Source organism: Triturus cristatus, chromosome 5_1, assembly GCF_964204655.1.
Source record: "Triturus cristatus chromosome 5_1, aTriCri1.1, whole genome shotgun sequence".
In the NCBI taxonomy this organism is placed as follows: Eukaryota; Metazoa; Chordata; class Amphibia; order Caudata; family Salamandridae; genus Triturus; species Triturus cristatus.
In genome coordinates this window covers 190,144,380-190,161,076 of record NC_140587.1, presented here as the reverse complement: position 1 = coordinate 190,161,076, position 16,697 = coordinate 190,144,380, and the positions used below count along the sequence as shown (strand labels likewise).

The window sequence follows — 16,697 nt, the reverse complement described above, 5'->3', positions numbered from 1 at the left end:
GCATGGTGGGAGTAGTAGTACAGGCCTCCCACCCGCAAACATCCTCCCGGGGAAGATGGCTACCTACCTGTAAGTTTGATTGGTGTACTGAAATGGCTTACAACTGCTTCTGGGTGGGGGAGTGCTCCATCCTGCTGAGGTGTGGGACAAGGGGCATGGTGGGAGTAGTGGTACAGGCCTCCCACCCACAAACACCCTCCCAGGAAAGATGGCTACCTACCTGTAAGTTTGTTTGGTGTACTGCAATGGCTTCCAACTGCTTCTGGGTGGGGGAGTGCTCCATCCTGCTGAGGTGTGGGACAGGGTGCATTGTGGCAGTAGTGGTACAGGCCTCGCACCCACAAACACCCTCCCAGGGAAGATGACTACATACCTGTAAGTTTGATTAGGGTAATGTAATGGCTGACACATGCTTCTGGGTGTGGTGGGGGGTGGGTTCCATCCTGCTGAGGTGGGGGGCAGGGGGCATGGTAGGAGTAGTGGTACAGGCCTCCTACCCACCCACACCAGTTGAGCTAAGACAGATCCAGGATCTGCTGAAGTTCAGGGTAAAAATTAAAACTTGGCTTTTCCCTAGAGTACAGGCTTAGCCTGGCAACCTGCTAGCCAGGAACCATGGTGATAGAGTATATGTACCGCAGCGCCAGGATGCCCGTAGGGTTACAGTGCGCTATATAAGTCTGAAATGCAATACAATACTGCAATGGCTTCCAAATGCTTCTGGGTGGGGTGGGGGAGGGCTCCATCCTGCTGAGGTGGCGGGCAGGGGGCATGGTGGGAGTGGTAGTGCAGGCCTCCCACCCACAAACACCCTCCCAGGGAAGATGGCTACCTACCTGTAAGTTTGATGAGGGTAATGTAATGACTGACACATGCTTCTGGGTGGGGTGGGGGGAAGGCTACATCCTGATGAGGTGGGGGCAGGGGGCATGGTGGGAGTAGTGCTACAGGCCTCCCACCCGCCCACACCCTCATTGTGAAGATGGCTACCTACCTGTGAGTTTGTTTGGTGTACTGCAATGGCTTCCAAATGCTTCTGGGTGAAGTGGGGGAGGGCTCCATCCTGCTGAGGTGGGGGCAGGGGGCATGGTGGTAGTGGTAGTGCAGGCCTCAAACCCACAAACACCCTCCCAGGGAAGATGGCTACCTACCTGTAAGTGTGATGAGGGTAATGTAATGGCTGACATACTTCTGGGTGAGGTGATGGGCAGGAGGCATGGTGGGAGTAGTGGTACAGGCCTCCCACCCACCTACACCCTCATTGTGAAGATGGCTACCTACCTGTGAGTTTGTTTGGTGTACTGCAATGGCTTCCAAATGCTTCTGGGTGGGTTGGGGGAGGGATCCATCCTGCTGAGGTGGGGGCAGGGGGAATGGTGGGAGCAGTGGTACAGTTCTCCCACCCACACCCTCATTGTGGAGATAGCTACCTACCTGTAAGTTTGCTGAGGGTAATGTACTGGCTGACACATGCTTCTGGGTGGGGTGGGTGGAGGGCTCCATCTTGCTGATGCTGTGGGACAAGGGGGCCTGGTGGGAGTTGTAGTGCTGTCTGCCTGTACACATGCCTCCATGGCAATGTTGGTAGCTACGTTTGGGGTGAATGGGAGTGGGTGAATGTTGGATCTGTGAGACATGTTTTTGTGAGTGTGTGGTGCAAATGGATGGAATTTGTCCTAGGTGGTGTAAATTTGTAGTTGTACGAGACAGTACATATCAGTGTGGTGTTAGTCATTTGTTTGTACTTACCAGCCTCCACTCCCCCGGCTACTCCTGTGAGACTCTCTGGATGTAAAATGGCAAGCACCTTCTCCTCCCATGGTGTGAATGGTTTTTGTGGAATGGGAGGGCCACCGCCAGTCCTCTGAGCCAGCTCACGGTTCTTGCTTCTCCTCTCCTTGACAACCCTCTTCAGATCATGCCACAGCGTCATGATCTCCTTTTTTGATCTTGGGGTGGTCCCTACTGCATTGACAATTTGGACTATCCTTGCCCACATTTGTGTCCTTGTGGCTAATGGTGTCTGTTGGACCAGGCTACCAAACAGCTGTGGTTCCACTCTGACTATCTCATCTACCATGACTGTCAACTCACTCTCAGTGAATTTGGGCATTTTCTGTGTGGCCATGGTGTGTGGTGTGCAAAGTGGTTGTGGGTGCAGGAGTGTGAGTGGTGGGTGTGGTTGTGATGTGTATGGTGTGTGATGTGCAAGGGGTTAGTTGTGCAGGTGTGGAGTTGGTGGTGGTGTGTGTGTGGTGTGGCTAGTGATGTTGTGTTGTTTGCCTCTCCTTTGAGCTGGGGTGTGTGTCCCTTCTCTCCTGGAGTATTGCAAAGGATTGTGGTCAGGGAAAGGGCTGGTTTTATACTCAGCTATGTGGGTATGTCCAAATGGGGTGTTGCTGTCAGGTGTGTTGTGTGTGTTGTCCTGGGAAATGTATTTTTCTTTTTGCCATGTGGTTGTGTGTGTCATTGGGGTGTGTTTTGTGTATTTGGGGGTCATGGCTAGTTTTCTGTGTGCACTTTTTGGCCTTATTGTGGGTTTTTTGCTTCGTACGCCATATTTTTCACAGATCATCTGCAGTGGTGGCTATGCTGCAGCTCTTCCGCTGGCTCTCCCATTCATCTCATTGTGCAACTGCGGCGGTCAAAAACAGCGGTACGTCCCGCGGGACCGTCGGGGATATCCTAATTTCCCATGCGGTGTCTCCGCTATGCTTGCGGCGGGTTGGTGTTATTCTGCCTCTTATCTGGCCGCTGCGGACAGATTTTGGCAATCACTGCCCGCTACGGACATTTTTTCTTTGCCCCGGTCCGCCGCGGTCTGTGTTTTTGAGCGGATGATCCTAATTTTGCCGACGGTTTTTCCACGGTGCCGGCGGGTGGTTGTTTTCCGCTTTCATGGCTGTTGGGGTGGTTTTCTGACCGCCATCCTAATTGGCCCCTTAGTTACTGTTTGGAGCTTGGATTTTACCAGCGGGGCTAAGCTGCAGGCTGTTGCTAAAGAGGGTTCTATGAGGCTGGATACCACTGAAAGGTTGTGCGGAATCAGATTTGCTGCTGCAGAAAAGCTCTGAGCCAAAGCAACCTGAATCTTTGGTGCAGTGACAACACCCCTTCATCAGATCGTCTTGGCAGGTTAGTCCCGGTCCTCTGGAGGTCTTTTGAGTCAAAATGTTTCCAAGCCCCTGGTTTCAGAATATGTTGGGAGGAGTACACTATGAAAACAGCAAATGATCCAGGTCCAGGACAATGTCAGGGTTCACAGGAGGCCCAGTTGGAATTGGTCAGCTGAGCAGCTGAGCAGTTGCTGAAAAGGCCAGGTAGCTTGTTGTGTCCCTGTAGCTTGAACTGGAGGTCAGCCTTATGACCCTTGGAGTCCACTCCTTTGTCTCAGATATAAGAGGCAGAGCAGGTTCAGTCTTCTAGGCTCTTCTCAGGATACAGACAGCAGGCCTAGCCATCTTCTGTTCTTCCGCAGGTCCAGAAACTTTTCTGAGGAGGTACTGTGGGTGCCACATATAAACAAGCATTCGGCCTGTTTGTGGGGATGACTCCTGAACTTTCCTTAACCAATTGGGTAAATGTTCACAGGGGCAACCCTTCCCACTTTTGCAGCACCTCCTGTGTGCCCTACTGCACGCAATCCTACAGTGCTCCTCTCTGCCTGAATCCAAGATGGTAAAACCTTTCTCCCCTTGTGCTCACCACAGAGGTGAGGCCAGGTAAATAAACAACCCTTCGTCTGTGATCACTCTAAACCAGCTCTTGTGGTAGCTACTCTCCCACTGAGATTGGTGCCTGTCTACTGTGGTAACAAAGAATGTCCTTGCCCAAGTATCAACTAACATTTGCCTGTGATAGGGTAGGCCCCTTTGAAGTTAATCAAGTTCCTGGCACAGCCCAGATAGTCATTCTGTCACAGGAACAGAACGTAATCACTCTCCTAAGGCCTTTGTCGCAGCTGTGGGAGCAAGTTCATACTTCATCCATGGGGCTATTCAGCTGCTCCTGGGTGATAGTTGCAGCTCATGCAAATGGACCTCCTAAGGGTTTAGGCGGAGAAAAAAAGAACTTTCTAAAAGTACCTTTTCCAAAATATTTAGTGGAAATCTAACTACACTAGTCCAAAAGTCCACAAATGAGATTTGTGGCTTTTATATTGTATGTCAGTGCTTTCCTGTAAGATTGCAAACACTGCTACAGTGATAATAACTTTTGGGGCAATTCCACTGTACAAACATGTTTAACATTAAACATTTACATGTCCTACTTTTAAATACCTTACACCCTAACTTATGGGCAATAAGAGCTAATTAGGGGTGAATTATTAGTATTTAAAAGGAAGTTTTACGCCTGTCAAAAGGGGTTAATTTGACATGTCGAATTTGCAATTTAAAACTGGTTTACACTGTCACTGTAGTGGGTGGCACAGTTGATGCTACAGTCCACTTGTGACATTTAACTCACAGGCCCTTGTACATTGTTGTGCCATATTCTAGAGTCTTCTGGGTAAGTTAAATAGAGCAATAAGGAGGATTTCAATTGCATCATGTTGATAGGTGTAACACAGGCATTTTACCCCCATTACCAGCAAAACAGTCAAGGCAAATGTTTGGGGGTATACCACTCATAAGGTGGTCCTGTCCAACAAAACATAATATGGGATGATGTGAAGGACAATGTCACACTCACTTAGGCCAATAAAGGTACTGTCATTATGCACCTCCCTAGTCCACCCATGGACTACATCAGCAAAGTGGTTGGCGGTAGGCATGATACTTTCATCTGAAAATCAGGGACCACAATGGTGTAAAGGTATCTCTGTATGGACTACATCACACTCTTTTAAAGGGGCACAAGAATCAATGGCAAGCCCCTTTTTAACCAAGAGGTGTATGGTTTTCTCTTGCAGATGTCAGATGCTGAGGTGGCTTGATTGGGAATTGTCAAGTGCCATGGGAGCACGGAAACAAGGCCTGTGCACATTAGAGGTAAGAGAACAGAAACATGTTAATAAAACATGGATACTTAACAGTTGTTATGGGTTAATCAACTTGGCAGTTGCTGAAGCAGTATTCACGTTCCCACACAGTTAGTATTAGGACTAAGGAGAAGTCACAATTAAGTGTAAATGTAAGCATAAAGCATAGGACTAATGTTACATCAGGCTAATGGATAGTTTTGGATTAGGGATAGGGTAAGGGTAAAAGCAAGGTATTGGATTAGGCTAGAGATAAGGATAAAGGTAGGGTTCAGGGTTGTATGTCAGAATGCCATTTACAGAAATATCGTCTAAAATAAATATCATGGCCGAAATGTTTACAAAATTATCGGGATATTTGTGTAAACAATGTATAGGATACGTAATTTATGACAGGCACTATTCGGAAAATGACATTATACTAAACCACGCTTTAGTCTTAGGGGAAGGTTAGATAATAGGTTTGGGAGAAGAGCCAAGGTAAGTGATGGGCTTAGGCCTAGAGCATAGATCATTGTAAGTAATAGGTTTATGATTGTGTAAGGTTGTTAAAACGGTGAATTAGAGTTAGAGTAAGGGTATGGGATAGGTTTAGGGTTTGTGTAAGAGTAAAGGTAGTTGAAAGGTGTAGAGTTTGAGGTGTGAATAAGGGTAAAGAGAAAGGAATGGTTCAGTGAGAGGGTGAAGGTAAGGACAAGTGTAGAGATACGTGTAAACGTAAAACTATAGTAAAGGTAAGTATAAAGTATATATCCAGGAAAGCAGATGAGCTAACACTATTGAGGTAATGATATAAGTGCAATCCGTATAGTGAGAGACAATGGCAAATGGCAAGAATTTATCAAAGAGGTAATGACAGAACAGTGGCTCACATTCTTTGCGGTTTAAACATGTGTAGCAACAACATTGACTCCTATTAGACTGCAAAGGGTCAATGTCCTATGTAGTTTTAGCTGGTCTAAACCCTCACTGATCATGACGAATTAGAACCTATTCCTTACTGCATACTACTAGTCATATACAGGTTCTACATTTTGTGTCTATATGAAGAGGGTATGAGCGTCTCACCTTTCTCTCAGCTTGGAAGTTACAGTAATATCTTCCCCTGCCGCAGACTGAGGTAACATAAAGTACCCAGACTGTAGGCCTAATTTATCACAGCAAATTGTACTGAGGCCAACAGATGATAGTACCCCTCATAGAAATCCCAAATGAGTTGTCATTCTGCAGAGACTTTAAATCGCTAAGTGGAATGTGTGCACATCAAGCTATGGATGTCCAGCACCCTCCCAGTACCAAACTTTAGAACGTTTGCTACATTCACCAATGAGCCTGCTCACAAAGCATTGTATAAACATCTGCAGAGCACAGTGTTAATCTAATTTTAGTTGCATACTGCAGGGTTGTTCGTCAGTGGTGAAAGGTTTAACAATGCAACAACCTCCAAGACTTACCAGCCTGTCTATGCTGATGTTATATGATGACATTAAAATCAACTTTTTCCATGATAAATATTTCTTGGTCAAGTACTACAAATCCAGAGTTTGTCAGGGAGGTTCACTGTCAGAATATTGTTGTAAAAAATATAGAAATAAAAAATATAGATGAAAAAATATAGAATGCAAGAATATCGACTCCCTATACTTAAACAGGTAAGTACATAAAATAATGAAACAAAAAACTCGAAATCAAAAATATAGTTGCACAAAAAATCGATTTTTATATATATATTATATAAAATAATAAATATTAAATATGTTAAGTAATAAGTAGATTTAATATACATTTTAGCAAATATAACAAATAAACCTAATTAAAAAAAGTTAAACACACATACATAATAATTAATATATATAGATATAAATTTACTTTAAAACAATTAATAAACTATTAATTTTAATTTATTTTATAATTTTAAAATTATATAACAATTTACATATTATAAATATATATATATGTACCAATTACATAAAATCTAATAAAAATAACTATTTTATAAATTAAAACATTAAATTATTTAAAAATCTTTAAACTTACATCTCCCACTCCAGTCAGTTCAAAAGTAAAAAACAAACTAAATATTAACAACAAGAACAATATTTATTATTTTATTTCATATATATATAAAAATATTTAAAAAAACAAAATATATAAAAAATACGTTAAAAATAAAAATATAGGGGCATGGCCGGGCAAGATGGCCGATCGGACGTAGTTCATCTCGGCTCCCGGTCCACGCGTTATCCCGGAATGGTATTGAGCGGTTGTGCGGAACCCCGTGGGTCGGGGAGCATAGCTACGTGTAGCGGAGGCTGTGGGGCATCATCGGGGCATCCCAAAGTACGGCAGGCCCCATCCTGTCGCCCTGAATTGAACAGCATTGCGGAGAGCCCACACACAACAAGATGGCGCCCTGTGCGTGAAGTCCTCTAGAGCAGCCCCCTGAACCGGTAATGAGAGCGGAGACCAGGAACAACTAACTGAAATCTACTCTCCGAGGCTGAGGGGAAACCTGCGGATCGCTCCGTCAGGGTGACCCCTGGGGAGAAGCAGTCGCTTGGATGGTACGGCCGCCGCGGGGACTCTGGCCGGCCCCCGAGGACACCCGGCCCCACAGGTGCGTGTTCGACTAACTTTGCAGCAGGGACCCATTGACACGCACTGGGCTGCCTCGGAGCGTGTGGGACTTTCTGTCGGGGGTTGATCTGCGCAGCCCGAGTAGACGGGCCTCTCCACGCGGCCTGCCTGACCTTAAGATGGCGGCTGACTTCCGACTGTGGGCACTGCTGCTTGACTCGTTCTAGGACTTCTGCCTTCCCTGGTCCCACTGCAAGCGTCGGCTAAGTCGATCCACCGGCGAGGTCTGCGATCATACCTCTGCACTGGCAGATGCCCGAGACTGCTTCAGGCACAAGACCCACGCACTGAGGCCCAGTTGCTCCCGTAGATGCAAGTGACCGCCCTGCCCCCGATCTCCGGGACCTGCTTGAAAGATTGCGTCACTCTCTACCATCATATTGCGCTCCCTGTGCGACCCCACCGGCTAGTCCTCCCCCTTCTTCCACAACCCCAGGCGAGCCACGAGGTGAGGCCTCAACATGGTGACCAGTCCCACCCGGACAATGGGGCCTATGTAACACGGACAAACCGCCCTGCAACGTGCATATCGGTGGCACCCCCTGGGGAGGGGGAACTGTGAGGATTGTCCACCAGCTACACCACACCTCCAGGCGCGGACCAGAAGCTATTACAGCACACGCATGCTGGCGACGGCGGGGCGGCATCCTCCAACCATGCTCTGAACTCCTGGGGATCTACTAAGAGATCGACGTCTATCTATAAGGCGGCTCATCAGCATGGCGCCCACTGGACTTTGCACATCTCAATCTCTCAGCTACTGTGCCGGGGGTCATCTTTGACCCGCCCTTATGCCCCCTAAGAAGGCGACGAACAAGAAGTCAAACAAGGTCTTAGATTTCTTTACGCCAACAGACAAACGTTCATAAGCGGACCACAGTGAGGGACCAGGCACCATGGCCATTTCATATGTTTAGAGACTTCAAAACAGAACTCCGGTCTGATCTCAGCCAGGACATTAAAGCTATGATGGAGCAGCTGCGCTCTGACCTCAGGGACAGGCTAACCTCTCTACAGCAGGATGTGGACTCGGAGGGCACCAGGGTCTTGGATCTGGAAGCACAAACTCAAGATCAAGCTAAACAGACCACTGAAATTCAGGAAGAAGTGCGCACCCTGCAAGACCAACTCCACCAGGCACAACTCAAGACAGAAGACCTTCAAAACAGGGCCCGATGGGAAAACCTACGAATACGGGACCTGGAGGAGGGCGCAGAGGGACCTGACCTAGAAGCCTTCATAGAGGGGCTCTTTGCGGAAATTCTCAGTCCCAAAACACTTAGATTCAAATTTGATCGTGTTCTTCGTGTCGGGGGACTGAGAACCGGAGAAAAGAAACGCCCTCGAGATATGCTAGCTAAATTTAATTCCTACAAAGACAAGGAAGCAGTGCTAATGGCTGCCAGGAAGAAGGGTCCAATCTAATTTCAAGATCACTCCTGCACTGTGTACCAGGACCTGGCACCGGCCACGTTAGCTCGAAGGCAGCTTTTTAGACCCATCACCTCGAAGCTGCGTGATGATAACATCCGGTATAGATGGACCTACCCGTTCGGTCTAAGCTTTGAGCTCAACAACAAACAAAGGCCCATCTCAGAGCTGAGGGAGGGACTGGATCTCCTGGGTCTCCCCTCGGAGGACGCTGGCCCTGGCGTCTCCAAGGCGCCAGGGGCCCTGGGAAACAGCCCTTCGGTCACTCCTTGGTCCGCAGGAGCGCGTAGGAATCGCAGGTAAATTCTTTGCGAGGATTTCCCTTTCCAAATTGAGACAATGGACCGCTGATTACAGTAGGGACCCCATCAACCATGCGACCAAGCATTGGGGCTCTCCCCTTGAGTTCTGGACGACCTTTAGGTCTGCGACAAGTTCAGCCTCATGAACTCCGTTGGCTACCGCGGAGTCCAACTGGCCACAATCCTGCTCCAACTTTCTTATGAATCTGTTGGCCAGACGTTTTATCGACTCACAAGCTGCCAAGCTGCCTTGCCCGTATGGTCGCTACAGTCTTCTCCACACCAACGAGTACCTCTGGTATTGAGACTTGCTGAAGGGAGCAATAGCTCTCTTTGCCCGGGGACTGACTCTAAGCCCTGAAGTACACAACTGGCTGTATCTTATTGGTAATGGCAGCTTCGGGAAGGGTGAGCGTGGCCTGCCTCCATGCGCACTCTTGCGACTCGGATCCCTCTGCGACCCAGCTGCCCAGGATCATGGTGAATACTCGTGGTATGGGGTATTGTTACATAATTCACCCCTTTAATTAAGAGCAGTGACTTTCCACCCTTAACACATGTGGTTCTTTTTTGTTAAGTGCATCCTAGCAGCACGATGAGTTCATTTTGAACTATTTCCGGGAGGGCATGGACGGGGTCCCCAGACGTACCGTCCCCCCTTGTCCATGTGGGGTAGTGTTCCCCCAGCCAGGGACCTGGCAGCGGTTTTCCTACCGCATCTTTTGTTAATGTTTGTTTTACTGTTTTTGGGGTTTGTAGGGAGGAAAAGGGAGGGCAATGGTGGCGGATTTGTAAAACTTTTCGATGATGGCGCCTCTTTTTGCTTTAATATACCTACAGGTAGCGCTCATTTATGGGACAAACACTTCTGGGGACACCCTGGGACTCATGACGTGATGGGACAGTTAGCATTAGCAATGAGACACTGTTTCACCCTTTAACACGATGACGATCACTATTGGATCCTGGAATGTTAAGGGGCTTAACTCCCCTCAAAAACGCCAAAAGGTGTGGAAGTATATCACGGACCACCATCTCTACATAGTGGCCATACAAGAGACACATTTGGCTAGAGCTGACGACACACGCTTCCGTCACAAACAATATCCACTGATATATAAATCTTCTGCACTTACGAAACATAGAGGGGTGGCACTCCTATTTCACTCTTCCACAAAATTTCAACCACTGGACGTCCAGTCTGATAAAGACGGCCACTGGGTTATGGTCAAAGGTCGTTTGATGGACAAACTCTGTCCCTTTATAGCTGTGTATGCACCTAACACTGGGCAAACTGTATTCTTAAAAACTCTAATGGGGAGGGAGCGATGATACTCATGGGCGACTTCAACCTGACCTGGCAGAAGGACCTAGATAGCACTCACCCACATCGCTCTGACCTAGGCTTCTTTTCCACCGACACTAAGCAACACTTCCATGACCTGGGCCTGTTGGACACGTGGCGTACTCTTTATTCTCACTCTCGAGACTATACCTTTTATTCCCATGTCCATCGCACGTACTCCCGACTTGACTAGATTTTCATTAGCCAAACCCTGCTGGGTGCGCTGCAAGAAGCTAAAATATTTCCCCTCTCAGTGTCGGATCATAGTTTACTTTCAAAATGATTGACCTGGCATAGTAATGTTTCGACAACCCCCAGATGGTATTTTCCGACCTCTCTCACGCGCGATAAGGAATCCTGCACCAAGCTGAGAGAAACTATTACTGAATTTTTTTACATCAACATATCTGAATACACCTCATAATGTACCACCTGGGACACATTTAAAGCTGTCTTTCGAGGGAAATGTATTGCCCTTAACTCGGCACTAAATACACAACGAGTTAGAGAGAGGGAAGCATTGGAAAAAGAAGTCGCTTCTCTCGAACGCGCACATAAATTAAACCCCACAAGAGACACTCTTCGCAATCTGACTGCTATGAGGGTCAAACTTAAAGCTATTTATAATAATAGGGCAGAATTCACACTACTCCGCCACCTATCTTATACACAAGGTAATAAGATTGGCAAGCACCTAGCCAGGCAGCTAAAGGACAAACGAGAACGGGAGTACATGGGAGGTATCCTAGGGTCCACTGGGGAGATTACACATAAAGATGAGGAAAAGTCTATGATCTTTGGCTCTTTCTCCAAAACCCTTTACACTAGGGACCAGTTAGATTCAGACACTCAATGCGAATATCTCCGGATGCTGCGCTTCCCACAGGTTTCGCCTGAATGGAATGACGCACTTACTGCCCCCTTTACCTCCGAAGAGGTAAACACAGCTATAAAAGCTCTTAAGCCCCATAAGACCCCGGGACCGGATGGATACACCGCCCTGTTCTATAAACCCTTTGCCCCTGACATCACTATACACCTCACGCGCTGTTTAACAAAATGGTGGAAGAGGGAGAGTCTACCCGGTCAATGTCCGAGGCCGGGATCTCTTTTATACCTAAACCAGGGAAAGCTCCTTATCTATGCGCCTCGTATCGACCCATCGCCCTGCTGAATCTCGACCCGAAACTTTAATCCTCTATTCTAGCTAAACGCCTGAACGACCTCATGCCCGATCTCATACTCCCTGACCAATCGGGGTTCATTAAGGGTTCACAAACACATGATAACACCCGCCGAATTGTACATCTAATAGAGAAGGCCAACCAACATCATATCCCCACTGTATAGGTAGGATTGGATGCCAAAAAGGCCTTTGATATGGTAGATTGGTCATTTTTATTTAATACCCTCACGAGCTTTGGGTTTGCACCTAAACGTATTACTGTGATCCGGGCCAACTATGTTCAACCTCGATCCAGGGTTCAAGTCAATGGAGTACCCTCAGCCTCCTTTTGTCAGTCTAGAGGTACCCGACAGGGGTGCCCCCTCTCACCCCTAATTTTTGCTCTCACAATTGAACCCCTAGCGATGGCTGTCAGAGCCAATCCCTACATTCAAGGAATACCCTTCAGTGGGGACTCCTATAAAATGTCTCTCTTTGCAGATGATGTCCTCTTATCACTCTCTGATCCCGCCCAGTCCCTTCCCCCTTAACAATCCGAGCTCGAGCACTTTGAAGCAGTGGCGGCCTTCAAAATAAATCTTGGCAAATCGTACATCCTCAACCTCACTCTTCTGCAAGCGGAAATGTGCAGGCTTCAACCCCTCACTCCCCTTCAATGGACCGCTTCCTCCATACAATATATGGGGATCCAGTTAACGCCCAGGGTGGAGGGGCTTTATACCGCCAACTTTCCCCCCATTCTCACTCGGGTCCAAATGGAACTCACGAAATGGAAACCCTCTTTCTTTCTTGGCTTGGCCGAATACACGCTGTCAAAATGACACTCCTTCCTAAGCTCCTCTACTTATTCCAAGCCTTGCCAATAGAACTAGAAAGGGACTTTTTCCGAGAAGTTAAACCCATGCTTCTTCAATTCATTTGGCAAGGGGGGCGCTTTTCTTTTTCCTTATTGCATCGCTCCCGGACGGAGAGCGTAGTGGGACTCCCAGACATAGCAGTATACTATAAAGCAGCACAACTGAGGGTACTGTCCGAGTGGTCCAAACCAGAATCCAATAAACATTGGTTACATATTGATCGTAGTGTAGGAGGGAGGACCATTTGGGACTTAGCTTGGCGCCCCAAGAAGGACAGACCCAAGAATGCATACCTTAGTACCCCTACGCATACCATCTTGAGGGTGTGAGACACTATCGCGGGGGACGATCGCTGGACTACTTTTCCCTCACCATTCACACCACTTCATTTCAACCCAGCCTTCCCCCCAGGCCTACACGAGGGGCCCTTTGACGCTTGGAGAGAGGGAAGGTGCCTTGCCGTGATGCACCTCTTTCATAACAATGACCCCCTGAACTTTGGCAACTACAAACAAGACTATGGATTGGAAAACACAGAATGATATCACTACATTCAACTACTGCACTGGGCTCTCACTCCGCGAGTCCGAGATGCGGCCACTCGTCCCCCTACACGATTTGAATCCTTCCCCTCCAAAACCACCACTATGAAGGGGGTGATCTCATTCATATATAACTTACTACTCACCACCACAACCTCACCGCATCCACGATACATGGCTATGTGAGAGGGGATTTTACAGCGCGATGTTTCAGAGGCGGAATGGTCACCCTTATGGTTCGACATCACAAGATTCAACCAATCCGTAGCTCTCCGGGAAGCCCATCTTAAGACTATGATGGACTGGTATCTTCATCCGTCCAGGCTTAAACAGATCTTTCCAAACACTTCTGATAAATGCTGGAGAGGTTGCAGCCTCCTGGGTGACTTCCAGCACATCTGGTGGGATTGCCCGACTACATGCCCTTTTTGGGAGGAAATATTGGCACACATTAAGGATATGCTGGGATATCCCATCCCAACCACCATGGCAGAGATCCTCTTGGGGCTTCGAGATCCTGCCCTGGAACACCAAACCCGTGCGGACAAGGCAATCATGTGGCTTTGTATAGGCGCGGCTAAAGTGACCTTAGCAGCCGCCTGGAAGCAGAGAGAAGCCCCGGCGATCTCCCTTTGGCACTCTTGGTTGTGGAAGTTGATATTTTTCAGGATTACTACAAGAATTTTGAATTCAAATGGGTGTCGTTAGTTACCTTCCTTTCACAGGGGCTACCACTGGCTGTCTGTCCTCCTACCGTCAGAGCACTACACCTTTTTGCAATTTTGATTTAACTGCCATTATCCCAAGCTAACTCCACCAATTCGATCTTGCCGCCACCATTGTCTGGGGGGGGGGGGGGGGGTTGGTTACTTTCTACCGAGGAGTTGTTTTTGTATGACATTACTACTTTTCATACTGCGCCTTCCAGTTGGAAGGATCTGATATAACACCATCACAAAAGGAAGATGGGACACCCAATTAAGCGGTTTGGTTTTATATAATGATCACAGGGGATTGCCCAAACCTCTCCTTTGTCAGCAGCTGTATCCTTTATTTTAGAACTTACTATGAGATTAGGGCCAGGGCACTTTCTCGGCGCTGTGATTTTATCTGCCTCTTCCGTCTCGTTGATATTCCAACGCTCACTGCGATGAGCGAAATGATGGTGATAACTTATGATGTACTTGGAAAATTTTCAATAAACACAAGTTTGACAAAAAAAATATATATTTAATATTAAAAATTTAAAGTATATATATTATAATGATAAACATATATGATAAATACCTACACATATATTAAATAAAATATAAAATAATGTTCAAACAAATACATATTTTTAAATAGAAAATATTTAGAAACAAAAACATTAATTATTACATAAATTATCTTTTTTTATTTCCTATCCTATAACACCACAGAATTCACAACCCACATCTAAATTTGAAAAAAAAATTACTTCAATAATTTACATACTTAATTACCAAATAAAGAAATATTAATAATAAAATACAAATTAAACCTCATGAAAATTAATTAACTTCCCACACTTTACCTCTATAATCCCCACAACCCACAGCTAAAATTAAACTCTAAAAATGAATTACACAATTTCAACTTTTTTACAATTAAAAAACGAATAGTATTTAACAAATAATTATAAAGTAAGTAAACCTACCAATATAAAAGGAAAACCCACACACAAAAAATATAAACAATTACCCTAATTAAATATCAATTAATTTATTGATATTAATGATCAACTAATTACTAAGTAATTAAACATAAATTACGTCCCACCTTTTACTTCAATAAACCCACAACCCTTACATAAAATTAATTACACAATTTCCATAATTAATTTTCAATCATTTAATTAATATAAATTAACAACTAATTATTAACCAATCAAAAATAAATTACTTCCCACCCTTTACCCCTATAAACCCCACAACCCGCACCTAAAATAATTAGACAATTACCATAATTATTTACCAAATAATTAATATCAATTAACAACTTATTAATAATCAATTACAAATAAATGACTTCCCACCCTTTACCACTATAAACCCCACAACCCACACCTCAAAACAATTACACAATTACCATAATTAATTACCAATTAATTAATATTGATTAACATGCAATTAATATTTACTTTCAAATAAATTACTCCCCACAATTAACACTATAAAATCTCAATTAAATAAATATTAATAAATCAAAAGTGATCATTAACTTTATTATAATTAAATTACTTCCCACCCTATTCCCCTATAAACCCACAACCCACTACGGAATAAGAAAACGCAAAATAAAGTTCAAATAAAATTGATAACTACTAAAAATGTAACATACATATACAAAAAACATACATCACGTACATTTAAAATATAAACTAAAATACATAACACTAAATAAATATTCAATATTTCAAACAACTATATTTTTGCAAATGATATCAATGACTTCTATATTTTTTTAAATGATATTTCTTACCTCAAATTCCATATTCTTGACCACGGTATTCTTGCTGTTGATATTTCTGTGTCACAATATTTTGAACTCGATATTTGTGTAAGTCGACATTTCCAACTCGATATTCTGTCTGAAAACCCTATAGTACAAACACTTCCCAAATTATGAGCATGAACATTAGGTGCACTAGTGATTGGATACTGTGGTCCCTTGTGAGTCCCTAGTATATGGTACCTTAGGTACCAAGGGCATAGGTACTTCACAGGCCTACCAGGGGCTGAAGCATGTATTATGCCACCCCTGGGAATCTGACACCACAGGCCTGCTACTGCAGCCTGGGTGAGGTGGTGCTAGCACCCCTCACTGAGATATAGGTTCACTATATCTCTCCTGCGCACACATTTAAACCTATCAGTCACCCCTAAGGCAGGTCCTATCAATCCTGAGGGCAGGGTGCTTGGTTTCCATGTGAGGGGGTGCCTCTGCCTGATCAGGGCCCCTCTGCAGCTCTCAGAGTCCATTCTCTGGGGCTGTTTGTGAATGCGGTCAAACCATATACTCTTAAGTGCATTATAACCTCGCGGTAAAGGCTAACTTTGGGATGGCTGCACCAAAACATGTCGTGTTTGGTGTCAAATGCTTTGGAATCATACCCCCACACCAGTAACTGGTGTAGGGTATGACCCCACCCTACTAGAGGAATAGACATGTACCCACTGTAGAAACGCGGTAGAATCCTGCAGAGCCCTGGCATCGCAAAATGGATGCCACCAGTCACAGACACTGGGCTGATGACCGAAATTCGTAGTGGAGGAGGCCCAACAATAGGTATCCTGTCACAGGGATGTGTGACCACCTCCCAGATAGGGTTTAATGTATTGGGGCTGGGTGGGTGCACTCCTAGAGTGCTTTGAAGTCTTGCACTGGGGGAGCCG

At 45.6% G+C, this 16,697-nt stretch overlaps 1 long non-coding RNA gene across 1 annotated transcript in view; it reads left to right on the top strand.

Annotated features, from left to right (window-relative positions):
• Window positions 1–16,697, top strand: part of LOC146830625 (uncharacterized) — a 332,715-nt gene that overhangs the window by 84,096 nt on the left and 231,922 nt on the right. The window contains exon 3 of the long non-coding RNA XR_014961177.1: window positions 4,913–4,991. This is a non-coding gene — a long non-coding RNA (uncharacterized LOC146830625). The remainder of the gene's footprint in view (window positions 1–4,912; window positions 4,992–16,697) is intronic.